Source organism: Bos indicus, chromosome 7 (genome assembly GCF_029378745.1).
Source record: "Bos indicus isolate NIAB-ARS_2022 breed Sahiwal x Tharparkar chromosome 7, NIAB-ARS_B.indTharparkar_mat_pri_1.0, whole genome shotgun sequence".
Taxonomy (NCBI): Eukaryota; Metazoa; Chordata; class Mammalia; order Artiodactyla; family Bovidae; genus Bos; species Bos indicus.
Window position 1 is genome coordinate 63,389,524 of NC_091766.1, and position 24,536 is coordinate 63,414,059.

General features: G+C 40.2%; 1 long non-coding RNA gene across 2 annotated transcripts in view; it reads left to right on the plus strand.

Annotated features, from left to right (window-relative positions):
• Nucleotides 1-24,536, plus strand: part of LOC139184205 (uncharacterized) — a 307,785-nt gene that overhangs the window by 37,908 nt on the left and 245,341 nt on the right. Inside the window, exon 2 of one of the 2 annotated variants that reach the window (XR_011567766.1) lies at nt 10,075-10,214. The exons of the other annotated variant lie outside the window; for it this stretch is intronic. This is a non-coding gene — a long non-coding RNA (uncharacterized lncRNA). The remainder of the gene's footprint in view (nt 1-10,074; nt 10,215-24,536) is intronic. 2 annotated transcript variants of the gene reach the window in all.

Genomic DNA, 24,536 nt, shown 5'->3' on the forward strand with positions numbered 1-24,536 from the left:
GTATCATCACGTATCATCATGGGCTCGGCATTCAGTTAAGAATGTTATTTGATACTCATGAAAATGAAACTGGCAAGTACTATTACTGTGTCTCATATTTTGTAGATGAGGAAACCAAGGCTTAACAAGGTTAAGGAAATTGAAAAAGATAGCTCAGCAAGCTAGTAGATGGAAAAGTTAGAATTTGAACCCAGCAGGTCTAACTCAACACATCACCCCATGCTGTATTGCCTTTTCTGTTTTTAAAGTCAGTGCCTTTGTTTTACAGCTGGCTTAGCTAGAACTAACTGAAACTGCATACTTGCCTGGGCTCTGGCATCAGAATTACCCATGTTCTAATGAAAGTTCCATTACACTATGAGTGTCTTAGGGCAAATTGCTTAACCCCTCTCAGACTGTCAATGCATTAATAACAAATTTTATACTAGAAACTATTGTCATACTAAGTTTTGCTTTATGAATCAATAGCCATTGATTGCCTGACTCCAAGAATACCGCTACTTCCTTTATTTCAGTGCCAATAATGTCAGCATGGACAGGGAGGCCTGGCGTGCTGCAGTCCATGGGGTCACAAAGAGTTGGACATGACTGAGCAACTGAACTGAACTGAACCAATGTCAGCATTATAATGTAATATCCTTCAAGAAAGCATTATCTTTTTAGTGAGATCCTGGTGGTTCAGATGGTAAAGCATCTGTCTGTAATGCAGGAGACCCGGGTTTGATTCTTGGGTCAGGAAGATCCCCTGGAAATGGAAATGGCAATCCACTCCAGTACTCTTGCCTGGAAAATTCCATGGATGGAGGAGCTTGGTAGGCTACAGTCCATGGGGTTGCAAAGAGTCAGACACAACTGAGCTACTTCACTCACTTCTTGTTATTATTGATAATAAATGTTGATTGGGTTGAGGGATTATACTATGCCAGCCCATTATCTCATTTATTCCTCATGACAACCATGAAGGATATGCACACAGAGAATATATACAGTAATTATTCCCATGTCACATATGGAAGTACAAAGTTCAGAGACATGTGAAAATCATGCAGTTTATAACTGGTGGGGCTGTGATTCGATCCAGACTTCTCTGATTCTAGACTTAGACTCTTAACCATTCTGCCATTCTGTCACCAATAGATAGGCCAGAAAGAATTAGGATAGAGTCATTATTACATAAATATGGGTTCATTTGTCTTTTCTGTCATTTTCTCCATGAGAGGAAGGACCAGAACAGCATGAAGAACACAGTTGTGTGGGAGGACTGGCCAATTAAAAAGAGAGAAAAAAAACTTGAAAGCCAACTTCCCAGGGCTGAAGAGGGCTGGTTATGGAGATTAATTTGCCTTTCCTTGTTTGTCTTTGCCCTCATGCTGGGATTGCTGCTGGGAGACAAGGCAACCCTGATTCCAATTAGAATTACAGAGGCTCAGGGCTGGGAAACCTAGACAACATATTAAAAAGCAGAGACATCACTTTGCCAATAAAGGTCCGTATAGTCAAAGCTATGGTTTTTCCAGTAGTCATGTGTGGATGTGCGAGTTGGACCATAAAGAAGGCTGAACACTGAAAAATTGTTGCTTTTGAACTGTGGTGTTGGAGAAGATTCTTAAGAGTCCCTTGGACAGCAAGGAGATCAAACCAGTCAATCCTAAAGGAGATCAACCCTGACTATTCATTGGAATGACTGGTGCTGAAGCTGAACTCCAATTCTTTGGCCACCTGATGCATGAGCCAACTCATTGGAAAAGACTTTGATGCTAGGAAAGATTGAGGGCAAGAGGAGAAGGGGTGACAGAGGATGAGACGGTTGAATGACATCACTGACTCAATGGACATGAGTTTGAGCAAACTCTGGGAGACAGTGAAAGACAGGGAAACCTGGCATGCTGCAATCCATAGGGTTGCAAAGAGTCATACATAACTTAGCAACTGAAAACAACAAGGGTTGGGAAAGAATTTGGAGACTGTAGCCTTCAACTCTCCTCTATTGAAAGCACCCACTCTATAACAACAGGAGTTGTTAATTTTCTCCCCAGTCTCTGCTGTACCACCTCTGTGACCATGAATTCACTACAGCCTTCAGACTGGCTCCCTGCTTCAGAGCTCCTCTCTTGTCTCAAGTTTGAATTTTGTTGGTTTTGTTCTTTTTTGTTGATAAATGAAGAACAAATGTTCTAGTTGTTCTGTAGAATTGTAAAATGTAATTGTACATCTTTTAGGAAGAAACAATCACAAATCACGTACCCTGCCTCCCAGTCTTGGTGCCATCCACTGACCTGGTTCCTCCTACTCACTCTTCTGGTTTTAGGTCTCATGTCACTTTCCTGAAAAGACTTTTCTCTCACACCTTAGACAAGGTCAGTTTCTCCTGTTTTTTTTTTTTTTTTTTTTTTTTGCAGCCACAACATCCACGCCAACAATTACATAATGATATGTTGAACGTTCACATTTCTTCCCAGGAAAAGATCTGTTAAGGGCAAGAAATTATTGGTCTTGTTCATATGTGTTTCTTGGGCACTGTGCTTATTCATTTAATTCAAAACTTTTATGGATAACCTCCTGAATACCAATTACCGTATTTTGAACAAGAGTGATTCAATCCTTCACCTGATGGCCTTTAGAGTCTAGTGGAGTTTCTCATCCTCATTTCAACTTTTACTTCTTATGGTGTTACGGAACACAGGTTTGTGTGCCCGACACACAGTGAGGCCAAACAAACCTCCATGTTGGAGTTTGGAGCAGAGAAAGGTTTGTTGCAGGGTCATGAAAGGAAAATTGGTGGTTCCTGCTAAAAAAAATCCCAAACTCCTCAAAGGATTTCAATAAAGCTTTTTAAAGGCCAAGGCGATGAGGGCAGGGGTTCCCAGGTGGCTCGGTGGTGAAGAATCCGCCCACCAATGCAAGAGACTCGGATTTTATCCCTGGGTTCAGAAGATCCCCTGGAGGAGGAAATAGCAACCCACTCTAGTATTCTGACCTGGAGAATCCCATGAACAGAGGAGCCTGGTGGGCTACAGTCTGTGGGTCACAAAGAGTCGGACACGACTGAGTGACTGAGCATGCATGAGGGAGAAGGATCGCAGGATGTGTGATCAGCTTGTGCACCATTCTCTGATTTGTTGATGGTGAGGTAACAAGAGTATCACAGGAATTAACATTATCAATCCTTAGGCTCCTGGAGACCTGGGGGCTATGTACTCATGGCCATCAAATAGTTAACATCTTCCACTTGGTGGGGGGTTTTCACATCTGTAAAACAACTCAGGAAATGTGCCTCAGACACTGTTATCTAGGTACTTCAGAGAGGAGCTAAAGTAGAGGATATGTGGGAAGTATCTACCCGCCACTCCCTGGAAAGACCCCATGGGGGTCCTGCTCAGTTAAAGTAACAAGCAGTAATAAAAGAATTTAGCTGTGTGATCGCTCTGTACATTATTTTTCTAAGTGTAAGGTGGTTCGGAGTGATGGTTCAGATGTGTGCTTACTGCCATGTTTTATGTCTAAACTGCGCTTGACCTGATTTCGCAGTTTCTAGAAACTGAGGCTAAACAGTTCACCTGAAGTTGCACAGTAGGACTGCATCCGTGGCATCGTTCTTTTGTTTATTCCTTCATTCATCTTTTCAGCTCCTGCTTCCTTTTGCAGTTCTGGTTCCACTTGTCCCAGCATTTGAGATAATGAAAACTTTGGCCGTGGTGTAGGCATGGACTTCAGGGACAGAATGACTTCAGTTTTATGGAGCTCCACCCCTTGCTAATTGTGTGACCTTGGGCTAGTCAGTTAAACTCTCCAATTCTCAATTTCCTAAATAATTTCAATTCATACTTCATAATTATTTTTGAAAGGATTAACTGAGAAGTAGTAGTAATAGTATCAGCAGCAATATCACCCCTGTTAGTACCACCAGCAGCATCAGATAATTATGTGATACTTCTTAAGAGCCACTAGGGTTCCTGGTGGCTCAGATGGTAAAAGAATCTGCCTGTAATGCAGGTGACCTGCATTAAGATCAGGAAGATCCCCTGGAAAAAGAAATGACTACCCATTCCAGTATTCGTGCCTGGAGAATCCCATGGACAGAGAAGCCTGCTAGGCTACAGTCCATGGGATCACAAAGAGTTGAACATGACTGAGCAACTAACACTTTCTTATGAGCCAAGAATTATTCTGAGGACTTACATATATTAACTCATTTAATCCCACCTATGAAGCAGATGTTAGTATTATCCCTGTCATACCTGTGTCACCTAGCTGGTGAGAAGAGACCAGGAGAGAAACAACAGTATCTGCATCTGCAGCCCACACCCTCAACAACCCGGCTATAACTGTCTCTGGACAAAGCATGCAGAGACTCAGCCCTGTGCTCAATACAAGGTGTATCTCTCCGGCTAAGACAGGTTTGTGACCACTCTGAATTGGTTTGCCCCACTTTTCTTAGGAGATCTTATCAGATAAGAGAAGCATAGTGAACATGAAGCACGGATTATCCATTCTTAGGCTCCAGTGAGCCCTAAAACTAGGCTTGTGCCAGCTCTAAGTGGTCAGATTGACAAAATAAAAGGAATAAATAGGTAAAGAAAGGAGTATGGCATGGAATCTAATGAGGGGAAATGAGTTTCTGATGTGAAAACTGTCTGCAAGATAACAAGGTTGATTCCTGGGTCTTCCCTACAAGTCCCTTGGCTCTGAAAGCAGCAGAATTGCCCATCAGCACCAATGACTAAACTAGTCAGTACTGTTTTGGTGCCAGTCGTACCAAGAGCTCTGAGAATTTTAGTTCTCTTGAAAAGAGGACAAACCTTCCCTGTGTTTGCAGGCTCCCACTCTGCATCTCAGGTGTCTAGTCATGGTTGAATAAGGAGGATTTTTCTGTGCATTCAGACCTCATCTGCCAGTTCCTTGTCTTACACAGGGACTGAATCCCTCTCCTTTTCCCCTGTGTCACCCCTGAAACTTTGCCCATCTATCTTTCCAGACTTTCCCCCATGCAGCTCTCCTTCCCTTTAAGGGCCAGCCCATGTGCCTTTATGCAGTTTACTCATTCATTCACTCATTTATTTATTTATTCAAGAAATACTTACCTATCCTGTGTTAGGCCCTAGGGGTGGATACAAGAGAGAACAAAATAAGCATGTGCACTTTTAGGTCATAGTAAGGAATTTAAGTTGTAGGTTCAAGGTGAAGACTTTAAAGGGTTTTATGTGGGTATTGTGAATAGTTGTGCATTTTGAGAAGAAGACTCAGGATGCAAGGTGGCAAATGGATTGGAAGAGTTAAGAGTAGGTGCTGTTATATTGCTATTGCTATTGCTAAGTCACTTTAGTCGTGTCCGACTCTGTGTGACCCCATAGGCGGCAGCCCACCAGGCTTCCCCGTCCCTGGGATTCTCCAGGCAAGAACACCAGAGTGAGTTGCCATTTCCTTCTCCAATGCATGAAAGTGGAAAGTGAAAGTGAAGTCACTCAGTCGTGTCCGACTTTCAGCGACCCTATGGACTGCTGCCTTCCAGGCTCCTCCATCCATGGGATTTTCCAGGCAAAAGTACTGGAGTGGGGTGCCATTGCCTTCTATTAATTATGCGTATTCCTGGGCTCTGCTCTAGACCTTTCGATTCAGAATCTCTGGCTCTCAGAGTTGGATTTTATCCAAGTGATTCTCAAGTGCATTTAGGTTTAAGAACTACTAAATGATTTAGAGCTTACCCAATGGCTCAGTGGGTAAAGAATCTGCCTATAATGCAGGAGACACAGGAAATGCAGGTTCAATCCCTGGGTCGGGAAGATTCCTTGAAGGAGGAAATGTTACCCACTCCAGTATTCTTGCCTGGAGAATCCCATGGACAGAGGAGCCTGGCAGGCTCTAATCCAAAGGGTCACAAGGAGTCATACATGACTGAGGAACTAAGCACACACAAATGATTTAGAAAATGTGCTTTATACAGTGTAAGGCATTATATAAGTGCAATTTAAAAAACATTTATTTTTGCACCCAAATGGTCCTGGTCTTTGCCTCTCTTGGTCCAAAAATCTCTCTAGAGAACCACCTCTATGAAGGCAGCATCTAAATAGGCAAGAAATGATAGAGACACCTTATCTCCCAGCTTTGTATTTCCTCTTTCTCTCATGAATCCCCTGTCATCTTAAATTTTCTCCCTGTAATCTACTAAATCTCATACTTATGGCATCCTGCTTAGTGAGCTGTGCAGCACCTTGCTGAGGGTCCATGTCTGATTCTTGTCCTCCATGCCTAGCGTAGAACCGTACACGTTTTCAGTGCTAACCACGGTGGTTTAGCTGCTAAGTCATGGCCAACTCTTGCAACTTCATGGACTTAGCCTGCCAGATTCCTCTGTCCATGGGATTCTCCAGTCAAGAATACTGGAGTGGGTTTTAATTTCCTTCTCCAGGGGATCTTCCTGACCCAGGATTGAACCTGTGTCTCCTGGGTCTCCTGAATTGTCTGAGCCTGTAAAGAATCTGAATCTCAGAATTTCAGAGTAGGAAGGGCTCTTTGAGGAAATCTAGTTTGATCACTGTACTCTGCAAAGCCCAGGCAGGTTAAATAACTTACTCATGATTGTACATCAAATTAGGGATAGAGATTACATATAATATCAGAATTCAGAGGCCAACTTCAGTTTGTGAATGGTTCAAATAATTACTGGAAAAAAAAGATCATTTCCCTCTTGTTCAGAGTCAGGATCCTGTATGAAGTAGGAAAGGATCTCAGGGTTTGAGAAGGCAACAATAGAAAGAGAAGATACAGAGTTAAAAATGAAATAAATATCCTCACTTGCTTCTCATACAAGATTGGTTTATATTCTTATAGCAGTGAGCAGGTCTAGTGCTTCTAGACCAGGTCACAGCCAGGGGCCCAGAGACCAGGGCAGCATGCATGACCCTTGAACTAAGGCTGGGGAGGGACCATCTGACTTCCTGGTGTTAAGGAAGAACCTCCATTTTGTCCTTCATTGTCACAAATGTTTTCTCTCTTTCCCTTCTCAGGCCCATCCATGCACAATGTTCCTTTCTTTAATATGGCAGTGTTTTCTTTCATACTCACATTTTTATTTATGCACAATAAATCCAGCATTTTAATGTGAATGCCTTTGGATTTGGGATCAGACATTATTATTATATACATTGAGATCTAGCTGTCCCATTACATGTAACATCTTGAATAAGTATTTAAGTCTGCCTGATGATTAATTTCTTTATCTCTAAGGTCTCTAAAATTATCTGAAAAGTGATAATTAGCTGATATAGCCATTGTCAGACTTATGTATAATAATAGGTCAGACTTTTTCTAAATTTGGTCTACAGACCACCTGCATCAGTTTCTTGCAGGTATTTAATAGAATTGCACAGTTCTGATTACATACTTTTGATTCAGAAGCTCTGGCTTCCAGAGTTGCATTTTATCCAAGTGATTCTTATGTGCATGTAGGTTTAAGAACCACTGAATGTTTTGGAAAAGTGCTTTATATGGTATAGGGCATTGTATAAATGCAATTTTAAGAACATTTATTTTTCCACCAGAATGGTCCTGGTCTTTGCCTCTCTTGGCCCCAAAATCTCTCTCCAGAAGCACCCCTACAGGGTCACCATCTAAATTGTCTAAGGATACATTGATGAAGGTGAATATCCACCTGACCGGAAATTTTGCAGTCTACTGAAGGCTTGACTCACCAACCTTTTAAAGAGAATTCTGTCATGTTGTTGAGTGTGTGTACTAACAGGATGGAGATTCAGGCAGGAAGACTGAGACACATTGCTGAACAAAGAAAAAAATCTCTGCAGCTGGAAAAAAGAAAATGAAGCTGAGCTTAGTGTTTCATATAAATGTAAGACCTGTTTACAATATTTAAAATATCTCATATGATCACACACAGAGAGTGAAGGTGAAATCTATACCTTTATCATCTCTTGACCAGATTTCTATTAATCCCTCAGTTATTGTCTGAAAAATAAAAGTGTTAGTCCCTCAGTTGTGTCTGATTCTTTGCAACTGTGTGTAGACTGTAGCCCACCAGGTTCCTCTGTCCATGGGATTCTCTAAGAGGCAAGAATACTGCAGCAGGTTGCCTTGCTCTCGTCTAGGGGATCTTCTTGACCCAGGGATTGAACTTGAGTCTTTTATGTTTCCTGCATTGGCAGGCCGGTTCTTTACCACTAGCACCACCTAGGAAGCCTCCCAATTGTTGTTTAGTTAGGTAATTTTTCTTGTATCTCTTTGTACGTCATCATGGGGGAGAAGAACCCAGGCTAAATCATTTCCTTGCCCCCAGCAAGAGACTGTTGTCTTGGCTGAGGTGGGCTGTGTGTCACATGAGGCCAGAGAGCAAGAGTACCTGGTGGGAGCCACCATCACCTGGTCTAATGCTGCCTTCCTCTTCAGGGAACTACTGACATCAAGACCAGCCTGAATTCTGTGCTGCATGAAAACCCAGAGTACTCCCAGACAGACTATCTAAAGCTCAAGAGATAGCCAACCACATGGGGTTTCAAGCCCTTGGATAATACTATCCCAATGGAAATGCTTAAGATCTACTTTTGCATTCTGAACTTTTTAAAAAATGTATTTTCACTAAGGAAATTATCATTATTATTATTTTCAACAAACTGAAGAGTAGAACAGAGAAAGCTACAAAATAGCTGGGACTTATGGTCTAGCTCAGAGGTGATTTTTTTCAACTCATCTAGGCTGAAATTACTGCAGTCTTCCCCTTAGAGCTTCTTTGGAATTTATTTTCAATTTTGACTGCATACCTGTAAAAATAGGATGCAGAATGATACTGCAGTTTCTGAAGAAGAGTCTGGAAAACTAGACTGTGCCATGCTTATAAACAAATACAAATATATTTGTTCTAAAGCCTTGCTTAGATTGAGATTCCAATTTCCCAATCACTTTACCCAGGGTCTCTATTATTAACTCTTCAGTGTGTCTTGATAGAACCACCCTCCCCTCCCATGCTGCCTTTAAAGATACTTTTAGGTGGAGTATAAAAGAAAGGTAGTTATGAAGAGACCTATTTTTTAGTTCTGACTCTACTTCTCTGTATATTTCTTTATAAAGACATCATAACATCTTGGGCCTCAGCTTTCTCACCAATGAAATGGGAGGAGGTTGAACTAGATCAATATTTCTGAAGTGGTATTTCCTAGAACACAACTAAAATACCTAAAGCTAATTGCATGCAGAACTCAACAATTTAGATATTTTTAGTATGTTGCAAATCCCCTGACTTAATTTCAGGGTTAAATACTTAGAAAATCTGTAATATCCCACACCATGGATCACATGTATGCAAAAGCTTGTTATTTGATTGCTAGTGAAGGGACTGAGTAGGAATGAGGAGACCTAGGTTTGCAAAAAATTACTGTGTAAACTTGGATGTGTCATTTTCAGTCATTTCCTGTCTGTTTTCTCATTTGTCAAATTAAATTTGAACACATCTGAGCTCTCTTCATTATGTTATTTTGATAATGATGCATAAACAGGCTGTAAAAAAAAAAAAAGAAACTCCTAAGAAACTTTAACTTTCATTATGAGACTTTATTGGGATGTAAACTGAAATTGAATCAATGTTAAAAAAAAAAAAAGGAAAGTGACAAGATGCTTTCAACAGTCTTCTTGTTGCCAGGAGAGTAAGGTCTGGAGTGGCAGATTGGTTCATCTATAAGGCCCATTCCAATAGATTCCAGGGACAGTTGAATGTGAAGACATCTAAGGAGGCTAAGTATAAGAGCTGGGATCTGTGAGCCATGACTAGCATGCAGCTTGGAGTAGGTCACAACAGCATGTGCTCCACATGTAGGTGGGCCTGCACTTGACATGCCCACCTTTTTGAGAGGATACATGCACACAGATAAAGCTGATCCTGAGGCTGTGATATTCTGCCTGTTATACATATATATCTTTGGAGCATCTGGAAAATCCTCAGGTAAAAACAGTGAAAAAAGATGAACTCCATCAGAATTGCCATGTGTAGGAAACACAGATACCATGATAGAAATACAAGTGCTTTGGAGCGATTCCTTTTCTTATCCTAGAATTTCTTGCCTGTTTTTTTAGGTTTGAAGCTTTCCTCCTGATTTCTGTTTCATGGTCCAGTTCATGTCCCAGCCTTTCCATGAAGCTCTTAAAGGAGATCATAGCTTAACTTTCCTACGCAGGCAAGATGTCTCGACGTCTTGCACAGGGATATTCACACAGTAAGTCATCAATAAATAATGATCCCGTCAAGCAATATATGAATCATATACAAGAAATAGTATATGTTTATATGTAACATGTAAATATGCTAACATCATAAGCAGTTTTATAAAGATGGGTGATATTAATTTTATTTTCAATTGAGTTTATTGCTAAAGAAAATATAGAGAAAAGTGGGCAAGCAGAAGGACCAGATTGCTGGCCAAATAGGTTTATTTTTCTTGACTCCTAAAATAAGTCCATAGTCTGTGAAAGAGAAATAACGTCACAAAGAGGGATGAAGGAGGACTTTCCCGAATCTTGTCATGAGGTGCCGGTGCCTAGAGTTTGCTAGGTAGCCAACATGCCATTTAGAGGTCTGAGTAGGAGTCTCTTAGCACAGAAATGTGGACACCCAGAAAATTACCATTGTGTAATCAGTTTTTGTGTTCAAAAACTGGAGTCAGGAAAGCAAAATACTTGAAATAGAAGTAGGTCAGATAACAGATTTTGCTTCAAAATTCATTTTCTGATCTTACAAAGAATTGCTGCATTGACTCAGGCTGGACCTCTGGAGGAATAATTAAAGAATTCCATGTAGACTAAATGTACTCTCTCTTCTTTTCTATTGAGCACATTAGCATAGGATTCCTAATGTGTCCACTTTGCTTCTGTTTTGTTTAAGTTCAGTTTCCTCCTCTAGAATGTAAGGATAATAATAATAAGTGCCCTATAGGATTGTTGAGAGAATTCAATGAGATAATGTATATGGATGTGCTTTATAAACTAAGAATATAAAATACTGTATAACTATATTATTATAACTTTTCTCATTTGATTGTAGATTAAATAGAATATCTCCATGTAGGAAAACATAGGAAAAATCAGGGAAAATAGTAGTTATAATGGACAATCTAGTTAAGTGTGAAGGGGGAGAGAGAAACTTACAGTTAACAGATTTCTTTTCTAACCTATATGAAGTTGAACAGTTTTATAGCAGAATACAATTTGTGTTCGATCCCTGGGTTGGGAAGATCCCCAGGAGGAGGGCATGGCAACCCATATTCTTGCTTGGAGAATCCCCATGGACAGAGAAGCCTGGTGGGCTCTAGTCCATACACTCACAGAGTCGGACACGACTGAAGTGGCTTAACACGCACCCACGCACTATCTGTTAGAGTGTACCAGTGAAGAGAAGAAACATGAAATAGCCCTTCTTTCCTTTTCCCCTTGTCAAGGACCTAAAAATCTGTTTAACGCTTTTTTTGAACACCTACTGTATGCCAGGAAGTGTTGGATGCTAGGATACAGTGGTGAACAAGACAAATAAAACTTTCATATGCTTTTCAGTGATAATGAGAAAGAGAGGGGATATTAAATTAATAAGATCCTATCAAATATGCTATGAGGAAACAAACAAATGGATGTGATGGAGCATAGGTCCAGTGGGGGGTGTGGTGACCATGAAAAATCTCTTACTGTGAAGAATATCACTGACTGATGGCCTCATTCGTTGCACCCAGAATCCATGGCCACGTTCATGCTGAAGTTGCTCTTATCAAGGGCTGCTCCCCACCAGTCACTCAGCATGTGGGAGGATGGAGTTCTAATGCTGGCTCATTGCTGTGGGATGAAGGACTCTTCCAATGGTGACTGTGACTTGAGGACTGGATATCAGCCTTGCGGAAATGTCATTAGGACTGTAGCATAGTTTAAGATGCTTCTTACCCAAACCCTCTTCCTTTTCTCTCTCTTCACAGGGGTCAAACTTATATCACAGTGATGCCCCCACCCCCAACTCCCTCACAGGCGTTGTCTCCCAATATGTCTCTTACATGTCTAATATCACTTGGTGCCTGCTTCTCAGAGGACTTCAACTAATTCAGGGGAGGAACTGCTCATTTCAGTGTGTGTCAGGCAATGCCTGTTGGAAGAGAAGATGGTTGAGGTGACATCTAGAGGAAGAGCATTTTAGGAAAACAGAACGTCAAGTGCAAACGTTATAAGGCAGGGATATGCTTGGCATGTTCAAGAAAGAGGGAAAAGGACAGCAAGCTGAAATGTGGAGAGTGAGGAAAGGAACATTAGGACAGAGGGTTAGAAAGGAAAGCGGGATCAAATCATGTAGGATTTTACAGGTGATGTTAATAAAATTGGGTTTTATGTTAAGTATGATGCGAAGCTGCTGGAGCATTTTGAGCTGCTGAGTGAGATGGTCTGAGAGAGAAAGTACTTTCTACAGCCATATTTTCTGCAAACATGTAGTCCTGTTTGACATAGAAGATAGCGGGTGCCTGTCTTCTGAGTTTTTCTCAGGTGGATCCTACATGTGCCTCAGCCTTCATCACCTCTTCTTCCCTTTCCTTCTTCAGTCTGAGAAGGGGATGGAAGAAGTTAAGTTTTGACCATGACAACTGACAGAATTGAGAAAAGCATACCATACTGACTTAATCCAAAGATTTTATATCTTTGATTTTTCTCTTCTTGAGATCAAATTAGGGAGTACAGTTTCAGATCGGTCAGTCTGATTACTATTAGAAAATCTTTAATCGTTACAAATTCTCTTTGGGTCTGAGGTTTTATTTAACAACCCCTCTTCCCCCCATCTCTCTTCACATTTGCCAAATTTGGGATTTTAGGTCTTTTCTTCTTCTCTTGCACAAACTATCTGCACAAAGTACTCTTTGATTCTCATTTCATTTGTCCAGAGAGGACTTTGGGTTGTCTATACCCCTTTTCCTGATACAAGGCTTTCTTTCATGTACACAAGAGATTCTTTGTGATTTTTAACAAATGTAATTGAACATTGGTCACTTAATACTCTATTGACAGGATTTGCCAACTCTTAAGGACATGCTTACATGAACAATTATTGACTATGCCAAAGCCTTTGACTGTGTGGATAACAATAAACTGTGGAAAATACTGAAAGTGATGGGAATACCAGACCACCTGACCTGCCTCTTGAGAAACCTGTATGCAGGTCAGGAAGCAACAGTTAGAACTGGACATGGAACAAGAGACTGGTTCCAAATAGGAAAAGGAGTACGTCAAGGCTGTATATTGTCACCCTGCTTATTTAACTTATATGCAGAGTACATCATGAGAAACGCTGGGCTGGAAGAAGCACAAGCTGAAATCAAGATTGCTGGGAGAAATATCAATAACCTCAGGTATGCAGATGACACCACCCTTATGGCAGAAAGTGAAGAGGAACTAAAAAGCCTCTTGATGAAAGTGAAAGAGGAGAGTGGAAAAGTTGGCTTAAAGCTCAACATTCAGAAAACTAAGATCATGGCATCTGGTCCCATCAGTTCATGGGAAATAGATGGGGAAACAGTGGAAACAGTGTCAGACTTTATTTTTTTGGGCTCCAAAATCACTGCAGATGGTGATTGCAGCCATGAAATTAAAAGACGCTTACTCCTTGGAAGGAAAGTTATGACCAACCTAGACAGCATACTGAATAGCAGAGACATTACTTTGCCAACAAAGGTTCATCTAGTCAAGGCTATGGTTTTTCCTGTGGTCATGTATAGATGTGAGTGTTGGACTGTGAAGAAAGCTGAGTGCCAAAGAATTGATGCTTTTGAACTGTGGTGTTGGAGAAGACTCTTGAGAGTCCCTTGGACTGCAAGGAGATCCAACCGGTCCATTCTGAAGGAGATCAGCCCTGGGTGTTCTTTGGAAGGACTGATGCTAAAGCTGAAACTCCAATACTTTGGCCACCTCATGTGAAGAGTTGACTCATTGGAAAAGACTCTGATGCTGGGAGGGATTGGGGGTAGGACGAGAAGGGGGTGACAGAGGATGAGATGGCTGGATGGCATCACTGACTCGATGGATGAGTCTGAGTGAACTCCGGGAGTTGGTGATGGACAGGGAGGCCTGGCGTGCTGTGATTCATGGGGTCACAAACTGTCGGACACGACTGAGTGACTGAACTGAACTGAACTACATGAACAAACCTTTGTAATTACAGTAATGGCAGATGCCCAAAGGACACAAGTAGTATGCCCTGAGGGTGTGGGTCAGGTCTGGGGATTAAACCCTTAATGAGTTTATATCTCAGAGAAGTGATCATTTACTCTATCATGAATTACCTATTAAGTGGCTGTCATGGGCCAACCTCTGATCTAGATGATGAGGATACAGTGGTGATGACCTGAATGTCTCTGCTCATGAGCCTTAGTATTTGGTAGAATGGAAAGAGTGTGGAATTAAGGAAGGGATAAGAAAGGCTGAGCAGGACACCTGCATTCAGAACTTCATAGCTGTAGTGCTCTGGGCAAATTCCTCTTTTTTCATTCTAAGCTTCTCATCAGTTAAACAGGGATATTAAGAACTCCCCTGCTGCCACTGGGGTGGTTGCAGGAGTCATATGAAGTAATAAGTTATTACAACTGTGCAGCACATTAGATTGTTATTGGTTTTATTTTGATTTTAAATAAACCTTTTTGGAAGTTTTTGATTTATAGGAAAACTGAGAAGATTATCCAGAGGGATCCTGTATTCTGCACACAGCTTCCCCTACAATTAACATCTTATATTAGTATGGTAAATTTGTTATATTAATGAATTGCTATAACTGATATTATTAACTGAAGTTTATAATTTATTTGTGGATCAGCGATAAAGAATCTGTCTGCCAGTGCAGGAGATGTGGTTTTGATCTCTGAGCCAGGGAGATCCCCTGGAGAAGAGAAATGGCAACCCATTCCAGTATACTTACCTGGGAAATTCATGGACAGAGGAGCCCGGCAGGCTGCAATCTATAAGGTCCCAAGGAGTTGGACATGACTTTGCAACTAAATAGCAATGACAATAATGTCCTTTGGATGCTCATCCATCCAGAATGTCACATTATGTATAGCTGTTGTCATTCGTTAAGCTCTTGGTTGTAAAGTTGTGAACATTTTTCAGACTATTTTTTTTTATAACCTTGAGAATTCTGAGCAGTACTGGCCAGGTATATTATATGGTGTCTCTCTTTTGGAATTTGTCTGTTGCTTTTCTCAAGATTAGACTACGATCATGGGTTTTTTAGAAGATCACAGCCATAAAACTACACTTTTATCACATCACTTTCAGACTGCAGACTGTGAGTATGATTCATGACTGTTGATGTTGCCCTCAATGACCTGGCTGAGGCACTGTTTGTCAGATTTCTGCACTTTTTAAAGTTGTTTATCCCCACCTCATCGGAAAGATGTCACTATACACACCCTCACTTAAGGTATAGGGAGGTATCTTTCACCTCTTTGAGTATTTATATAAAGCATTTGAAATTTTTCTACATGGGAGATTTGTCTCTTTTTCCCATCTGTTTATCCAGTCACTTATTTGTATCAGTATGAACTCGTGAATATTTACTTTCTCATTTCAGTTACTCTCCAATACTATAGTATTTCATTACTCAGGCTGTTTTAGCTTTGGTCATTGGTTGATGGTTGTGTTCCTTTGGCATTCCCAGTCACCATGGGTTTCTTCTCTTTCTTCTGTCCCTTCTTCCCTCCCTTCCTTCCATCGTCCTTGATGCCACACATTCCTCTTACGTATTTCCCGCCTCAGTTATAGAGTTTGTCTTTTCTTCAGTGAACTCTGAATCCTTTTACTGGAGAATGACATTAGCAAACAAGATTGGTTCCAGTTTATCCATTCACTTATAAAGGACATTTTGGTGGCCTCCATAATCTCCTTTGGTGGAGATTATAAATGAAGCTACTGTAAACATTCATGTGCAGGGTTTGTGTATGTATGTGTATGCATGTGTATGGGGGGGCAATTAAATGTTTGAGGCATTTCTAACTTCATTTTTTAATTTTTATTTTCAAAATATTTGTTATTGTTGTTATTCACTGGCTGAATTGTGTCTGATTCTTCGTGACCCCGTGGACTGCGGCATGCCAGGCTGCTCCCCTGTCCTTGACCATCTCCCAGAGTTTGCTCAAATTCATGTCCATTGAGTCAGTGGTGCTATCTAACCATCTGATCCTCTGCTGCCCCTTCTCCTTTTGCCTTCATTCTTTCCCAGCATCAGAGTCTTTTCTGAAGTGTTGGCTCTTCGCATCAGGTGGCCAAAGTATTGGAGCTTCAGGTTCAGCACCAGTCTTTCCAATGAATATTCAGGGTTGATTTCCTTTAGGATTGACTGGTTTGATCTCCTTACAGCCCAAGGGACTTTCAAGAGTCTTCACCACCACCCAATTGAGGGTACGATAAATGAAACAGCATCATATCTGTGTCATACATTGAAAAAGACTCAGAAAAATTGAGGTTCTTGCCTCAATTTGTACAGTTGGTGAAAGGCAGAGCTGAGACTTAAAGGTATAACCCCTTTCTAACCCCAAATCTCTGGTCCTTCATTCATAATTTACATATTTTATAGCTTTCAGTACATTATTTGAGGAAATAATTAAAAGCTCATATACCATCCAAACAGTTATTTTATTAAATCAGAGCTTGTTGTTCTTCTTATTTATTGTCTTTGTCACTGTGTCTATCCCCCACCCCCCACAAATCATAGACAATTAAAGAGTAATCTGCTGTAGTATAAATTAAAAAGAGAACTACAAACATTACCCCTATTTTTTGCTACTTCTCATTTTATTGCCTTACTTAGAGAATGCTGCCAAGGCACCTTTTGTTCATGTTTTTGCCATTACCTTTTATTATCCTTTGCCATTGCTTTCAATAATTTTGGATGGTATATAGAATGTGTTTTAAACAGATAATTTAAATTAATCATATTTTTAAATTAAAAAGCATACTATGTAACAGTGATGCATTTAGTGCATACTAGACACAGGGCTAAGCCATTCACTTTCTTCATTTATTCCTTGCAGCCATCAGAGATCGCTTCTATTATAATCCCCATTTTACAGATGAAGAAACTGAGGTTCAAGGGAATTAACTTGCCCAAGAACAAGCAGTGGGTAAGAGATAGGAGTAGGACTCGGCATCTGTTCAAGTATTCTGTTTGCCACAGTTTATTAATGATTTCCAGAGATGCAGTACCTTCAAAAATAGAGTAGCTGTATCAGAGATAAAAGCCTGAAATTGAGTTTATGGAAGCAAGAAAGGTATAGTGAGGGTGTGGCAATGCCACCAGACCTGGAGTGGCAAAACCAGACAAGGGTGTCCTGTAAACACAGTTACTGAACAAAAGAAGTTGAACCTAAGGAAAGAGGAAATAGTATGTCCCCCTGGTGACACCATCTAATAAGAACAGCGGCTGCTCTGGGGCACGGGCCCATTATGTTAAAGTGATAATGGTGCAATTAGTTCTTTCCTCATTTTCCCATGTTAACCCAGGGGTAAAATGGCACACTGAGCAAATATACTAAATTACATTAAAGTCCATGTTCAATTTGAAAATCTTAGCTGCTGGCTGCAGAGAGATTAGCAGACTCTAGCAACTTTTTCTTTTTTTTTAACTCGTACTCCATCTCCACCCTAATGAAAAACCTCAGCCTTAGCACTGATTGTTTTTATCAGATGAAAGACAGGTTCCTGCAGGCAACCCTGAGTTGGCACTGTGAGGTTTCCAGAGAGAACTCTTGGCATGGTTTAGCAGAGTGAATCTTATGTAATAACCAATAAATATTTCTTGGCAAGAATGTTGGCATAGTGCTGGGCATGAGGATGATGGCCATTTATACCAAAAAGAGTTTGCCTCTGGGATCCTGATCTAGTCAGCATCACTGGCATTATGAAGACAGTACTAGTGGGGAATTCAGAAGTGGGACCCCAGTGTCTTGGTACCCTATCTGTGCAGAAATCCAGCTGGGTTTCAGCTCAGTGATGATCACTGAACTCCAGAACTTGCCAAGTGTTTCTAACATGTGACTCTGTTGATCAAGCCTAAGTGGAGAGACTGAGGTCGTGGGCTTATTAAAGTCATGTTTATCCATTTGACACATTTTTACTGATGACTTATACTAGGTGTAAGACACCATACTCTCTTCTGGGTTCAGGAGGAAAAATATGAAACAGTTCTAAACTCAAGGAAATCACAGTGTGGGGTTGAGATAGACAAGTATATACTGATGTGTGAAGTCATAGAATGAATTAATGAAGGAGGGCCACATCAGCTTATTGAAGCATTGTTTTAATGTGGTCTTTTCCAGCTGTAAGAGACCAAAAATATCTGTGTGTCTGTGGTAGGTGGGGGAGCACAACTTCTTCCCACATGCATAGGAGCTTTTGAGCCTGACATTTTGTCTAGGATTTTTTAAAAAAACTTTTAATTTAAAGTATAGCTGAGCAACAATGCTGTGATGGTTTCAGGTGCAAAGCAGAGCGACTCGGCTATACATATGTCTGGCATATAGCAACAGCACAATAAACCATCAGGATATTTTTACTGTTTGTACTGCTTCTGTTGTTATCACACAGATGTGATGTGTGCATGTTTCTCAGTTGTGTTCGACTCTGACCCCATGGACTGTAGCCCGCCAGGCTCCTCTGTCCATGGACTTTTTCATGGACTGTCCTGAACTGTCCATGGACTTTTACAGAATACTGGAGTGGGTTGCTGTTTCCTATTCCACGGAGTCTTTCCCAACCCAGGGATCGAACATGTTTCTTGTGTCTCTTGCCCATTCCCCCCAAAATGCCCCTCCCATCCAGGCTGCCACATAATGTTGAGCAGAGTTCCCTGTGCTATACAGTAGGTCCTTTTTGGTTATCCATTTTGTATCTAACATTGTGTACATATGGATCTCAGTTGTCAAGGATTTGGTAAAAACAAAACACTTGTTTTTCAGGACTGCAAATGAAAGTTGCAGACACAGAGTAAAACTGGCCTGTCCCAAAGAAAAGAGGTTTAGCTCCTCCTAGAATGAGTCAATAGGGCAATGAAACCATGTATGTCTAAACTGTACCATTGTATCTTTCCTCAAAGCACCCAGAGAGGAGATAGGCTCTCTGTTGAGGATGTACTTTGGGTGGGGATGGGAGGTGTCCAGTGAACATGACAGGATGCACCTACATTAAACACTGGCCCATCTTCAGATAGATTAGATGGTCATGGACAGTAAGCAATGTAATGGCAGCCGTAAAGAACTGAAGACCAGACATCTCTCTTCTCTATATTGTTGGTCGTATGTAAGTCCCTTCTCACTTACCACCACCTCAGTGAATAAATAATTCCACTGAGGTACTCAAATGTGACAATTTAAAAATATTTTTCCATCCTGACATTCGAGGATTTGAAGTAAAATTATTTTATTAAATCAAATGTAACTACAATTTAATGTAAATATTAAGTAAGAATGTAAACATTTAAAAGAATATTTGATTTGGAATGACTTTAGATTTACTAAAAAGTTGCAAAGAGGGTACAAAGAGTGCCCATAATCCCTAAACTAAAGAACATGACAGTGCTGATGGTCTTAGACTTCTGGCCTCCAGAAGTGTGAGAAATAAATTACTGTTGTATATAAACCACCCAGTATGTGGTATTTGTTGTCACAGCCCCAACTGGCCAAGATACTATGCATATTTAGTTTATATTTTGTGTTATGATCCAGTATGCTGTTATTGATATTTCCTGTTTTCCAGGTTTGGTCACTGAGAGTTCCATTAGTTTAGTTCTTATGTCCCTTCAAGATGTCATTGTTTTATTTCTTGAGCATTTTAACTTCCGGATACTACCAAATGTGTCAGGCTTAGCTCTTAATCTCCTTGCCATGGCCCTACAATCAGTCATTTATTCAAGGAAGCTTGGTTTATTTTATTGGAGGATGGTATTTTGAAACCAAGATCTGGGCCTTGGGAATAATGGTTGCTACTAGAGTGACATTGCTTGGTAGAGCTCGGTGGTATATGTACATATACTAACCCATGCACTTATCTACAACTATTTCTCTATCCATCCAACTGTATGTGCATATTTAGCTATACATAAATGTATATTGATGTACAACAAGGTTATTCAGTCTTCTATTCATGCAGTAAGTTTTCTTTCCAGTAATGAGAATTCTGGCACTTACCATCCATTTATTTATTTTTTCAACCCCAGTATACGTATAAAAAAGTTTCATGTGTCCCCATGATAAACAGCTTTGACAACTAGAATGCACTCTCTATGCATAATTTTTTTCTTTGCCCTTATAGTTTTCAGTCTAAATACACTTTCAGAGTGACTTAGGTCATCTCTATTTCTCCCTTCCTCTTATATTACAGTTATGTTATATATTTATAATACGTAGTTAGACTAACATTTTTAGTCTGTACTTTATCTTGGGAATCTCTTGACATTCTAGTTACTTATTTTTATTTTATAACTTACATACATCAATGTTTATTCTTTGTGATGTAAAATTCTATGAATTTTGAAAAATGCATGGAGTATGGTGTCATATGTCCAACACTACAGTAGCATATAGAACAATTCCATAAAATTTCCTCTGAAGACTCTAGTAATTTAATATTTCATGCAACCTAATGTAAAAGAAACATATCAAATCTTCCTGAGACAGATACTGTATGTTAGCTCACTGTAGACCTATCCAATCCCTCCCTGTCTCAGTTATCCTTTGTACTCACCCATTTCTGCCTCCACCATTTTTTAGCAGCCACTGATCTGTTTTCCTTTCTTATAGTCTTGTGTTTCCTGAAATGTCTTATAAGTTGAAATCATGCAATATGCAATTTTTGGGGTTTGCCTTTTTTCACTTATCAAAATGCCTTTAATATTTATTTGTGCTGTTGAATATATCAATGAACAATTTAGTGGAAGCCATAGTGGATGGAAGACTTGAGACTTTTCCTCTTTTTTTGTGATACCAAATATGTCTACCCTTAGGGACTTCCCAGCCTACCAATGCAGGAAACACAGGAGACTCAGATTTGATCCCTGGGTCAAGAAGATCCACTGGAGTAGGAAATGGTAACCCACTCCAATATTCTCATCTAGGAAATCTCATGGATAGAGGAGCCTAGCGGGCTACAGTCCATGGAGGTCACAAAGAGTTGGATGTGATTGAACAACTGAGCATATATGCACATTCCTACCCAACATTTCAACATTTATGATTCTGGGGAGAGACTCAAAAATATGATTGATGTTTAAGTTTTCACCATCCTGAAAAGTAGGAATTTTAAGCCACATCTAAAATCATCTTAAAAGATGAATGTAATAATTTGATATTTGATGTAACTTAGTATAAAATAAATTTATCAGATATTCCTGAGGCAGATAATATATTTTGGCTCTCTCTACACCTATCTGATCCCCCCATCCTGATTCCTCTTTTTCATCTGATTTACAACACTAGAGGCTTGTATACCTCTGTCTATATCCAAATTCTTTATCTATGTCTATGTATGATCTATGCCTCCCTTGCAGCTAAGAGTGGCCAGTAAAGCAGTTCTTGTCCTTTGGTTATTTACATGTCTTTCTTTGCTTTTCTCTCTGCCTGGATTATGGACCTGGAGATGTACATGTTAGTTCAAGGTTCAGTAGCCATGTTGAGATAATGGAAACAAAAAGGAGAGCGAGAAGATAGAGCCTGATTCCCTGACAGCATCGTTGTGCTCTGGTACAAGCCCTGGGCCCCCTGAGTCCATTCTTTCATGGGATAAATAATATTCTATGCATTAAGCTACTGTTGTCTTGCTTTCTGTTGCTCACAGCCAAACACTATAATACATACTTTGATAGTATATATGAGGTACTCTGGAACATTAAAAAAGTGACTAAAGATGTCTGGCAATTCAGTAAAATCATTATTTCTCTTTAATAATTTTGAACCCTTATTAATTGAAAATTACTGTGCCAAACCCTCCTATAGGTACAAAGATGCCTTAAGTGAATTTTCTGTCATGAAGAAGGTTATTATGTAAAATAGTCAGTGTAGGGTATATCCAAAAGAGTTCTGGACTTGGAGTTGAGATTTGGGTTCAAAATATGCCTTTTAATTAGTCATGTAACACACTTTCTTTACTGATTTATTGCTATGGTTTATTAACTCATTGTCAATCACTTTGTGCTGAGCTCTTTATTATGCTTGGTCTTCACAACTATACGTAAGACATGACATTATCTCCCATTTTCGGGAAGCTGAGGCTCAGAGTAATAAAATGAGCATTCAGAGTCACATGTTTAGTGAACAGCAGAGCTGGAATTCAAATCTCAGCCTGTCGAAACCCAAACTTTTCCACTCTTAATATCCTTATCTGTAAACTGGCTATGGTTATATCACTTCTTCCTGACTCAGACAGTTTTTTCCAAGACTAAAAAGAGAATGAAATTGGGGGCTGTAATTACTTTTTTTTCCTTTCTTCCTTCCATAAAATACTGTAGAATTATAAGGTGTCACAGTCAGACCTGGCACATGACATATACTAAAAAATGAATTTAATGTAAGATAGAGATCAATGTAAGAGATCAATCAAGTGGCAAAAAAGGAGAGATTAATTCCAAAGTGATAGTAATTCAATTTTATCTTCAAAGATGGCTAAGACTGTGAGCATCTGTGAAGACTGTTAAGTGGGCATCGGGTCTTTCCATCATTTCCTCATCTCCTGCTATACCAGAGTCATCAGTGGCATGAGCCACTTCTCATCCCTCTTTTCAATGCTCACTGTACAGAGCACAGGCCTTAGGCAAGGTGTGTGCCATGGTGTTTTAGTCGAATTATTCCGATTAGGGATGCTTTTCTTTGGCAAGATTTCTTAGCTTCTTAAGGACAAATTGGTAATAGTTTACCTGCTAACTTTTTTACGTAGAAACTTCTCAAGTACCTCTCCTAGAATCTCAAGGATCAAATTCCAGATCTCAGTTCAAATACTACAAGGATGTCAGAGACATTTTGTCAAGTGCTGTGTTAATTCAGGAACAAAATGTTGAGAAATGTCATCAACAAAATAGAAAATAAAGATTAAGTTTCGACTCTTGCATTATATCTGTGTTGTGGTAGTTCTGGGACTTTTATGTCAAGGTCATCCAAATACATGAAGAAAATGGGGAAAATCCATAGCATTGAACGGTCCAATTCATTCATGCATCCATTTTGCAAACATTTATTGAGTTCCTACTATGTGTCAGGCACTATTACAGGCAGTAGGGATACAGCAGTAAAAAGAAAAACTCTGGTGGTTGATACATTATTACCGAGTAGCTGGCTACTTTTCTCTTAGTCTTTTTTCCTCACCCCCACCTTAAAAAGGCTGTTTGCAAATCATACTTGGTGCCCTTATAAATTAGCTTTATAGAGAGTAAGAATCATGGTTCTTTTTATCTGGCTATTCTGTTGTGCCTAGCACAGAGTATCGGTGTGTGTGGGGGCGGGTATCTATATGTATGTGTGCGTGTGTGTGTGTGAGATACATGAGCAGTGGGGAAGTTACATAGGGGTGAAACAAAAATAGGCTCTGGAATCAGAATGAAAAGAGTACTGGATCCAAACCTTTAGTTAATGAAGTTCACCTGATTATTACATAAGTTATCATGTAGTGTCTTGGATTGTTACTAAAGATAGTACTTAGACTTCTTACAAGTCTGACTTACAGCAGACTGGCTCCCTGGGCTGTTTACTATAGATAAGGGCATTGGTTTCCTGGGCAGGTTGCTGCATGTTATGCATCAGAGTTCTATTTTTATATATGGTCCTGCCTTGTCCAAGTGTATAATCAGTCTCTCATAACTTTTAAATTTCTTTAGATCTTCAGATCAGATCAGATCAGATCAGTTGCTCAGTTGTGTCTGACTCTTTGCGACCCCATAAATCGCAGCATCCCAGGCCTCCCTGTCCATCACCAACTCCCAGAGTTCACTCAGACTCACGTCCATCGAGTCAGTGATGCCATCCAGCCATCTCATCCTCTGTCGTCCCCTTCTCCTCTTGCCTCCAATCCCTCCCAGCATCAGAGTCTTTTCCAATGAGTCAACTCTTCGCATGAGGTGGCCAAAGTACTGGAGTTTCAGCTTTAGCATCATTCCTTCCAAAGAAATCCCAGGGCTGATACATACTGATGTTGGTAGGGCTGTAGTCAAGATAAAATGAGTTACTCATGTAGAGCTCTTAGAATCTCACTAACAGAGTGAGTGCTGAGTAAGTAAGTGCTACTTTCGTCCTCTACAGCTTACTCCAGAGGCTGTGATCCCAGGCAGCTACACCAAAGGCTCCGAAACTCTCTAAGAGCACAGATAAGCACAGAGTTTATGGGAAGTGGCTTCCTGCAGCGGGCTGGTCATGACATGTCTCAGTATTTTCAGTGGCACAGAGGGACATTACCAGGATATGAGAATCACTGTTAATAGAGATCAGGGATTTGAGTTGGAAAAATAAGAGTTCTGCTTAGTGTTAATTACTTACAGCTGTGTAGCCTCAGGC